This window comes from Charadrius vociferus, unplaced genomic scaffold (genome assembly GCF_000708025.1).
Source record: "Charadrius vociferus isolate BGI_N301 unplaced genomic scaffold, ASM70802v2 scaffold156, whole genome shotgun sequence".
NCBI lineage: Eukaryota > Metazoa > Chordata > Aves > Charadriiformes > Charadriidae > Charadrius > Charadrius vociferus.
Genome location: NW_009649042.1, coordinates 1,112,855 through 1,113,669, shown reverse-complemented (window position 1 = coordinate 1,113,669; position 815 = coordinate 1,112,855).

The following is an 815-nucleotide window of genomic DNA, read 5'->3' as shown; positions in this document are numbered from 1 at the left end:
TCCTCTCCAGGCTCAACAAGCTCAGCTCCCTCAAAGACCAAATGGTGGCCCTGCAATGAACTTGCTCCAGGTAATCATTGTCTTTTTTGTACTGAGGAAACCAAAAATGCATGCTTGTATTCTAGACATAGTATAGTGATAGTTGAGTAGAGAGGGATAATCCCTTCCCTTGATCTCCTGGCTGTGCTCCTCATAATGCAGCCCAAGATGCTGTTGACTCCTCTGCTTCCAAGGCTCACTGCAGGCTCAAGTACAACTCACCGCCCATCAGGACCCCCAGGGCCTCTTCCACAGAGCTGTTCCCTGGACAGGCAGCCACCAGCCTGTATCATTCCCAGGGGCTCTTCCTTCCCAGATGCAGTCCTTGGCATTTGACTTTGTTGAATTTCATTAATTTAGTTCATGAATTTGTTGAATTACCTGGCAGTCCATTTCTCTAGCCTGCCTAGGTCTCTGTCAATGGTGTACTGATTGCCCCCTCCAATTTGGTGCCACCAGCAAGCTCTCCGTGACCTCCTCCAGGTCACTGACAGAGATGTTAAAGAGGATGGGTCACAGGATAGAACCCTGAAGAATACCACTTGCCAGAAGAATCCAGATAGAGGACAATCACTACCCTCAGCCTGAGCATCCAAACAGTGGTCTACCCACCAATCTAGATTGAGGTTAGAGCAATAGTGTAGCAACTCACAGGTACATTTATTTCCTTGTGTCAAAATAATAATAAAACTGGTAATAATAATGTTAATTAAAATTTTACAATTTTTTGGTTTGTTTTGTTTTGACAGATGGATGCATAACAAACATGGCAATCT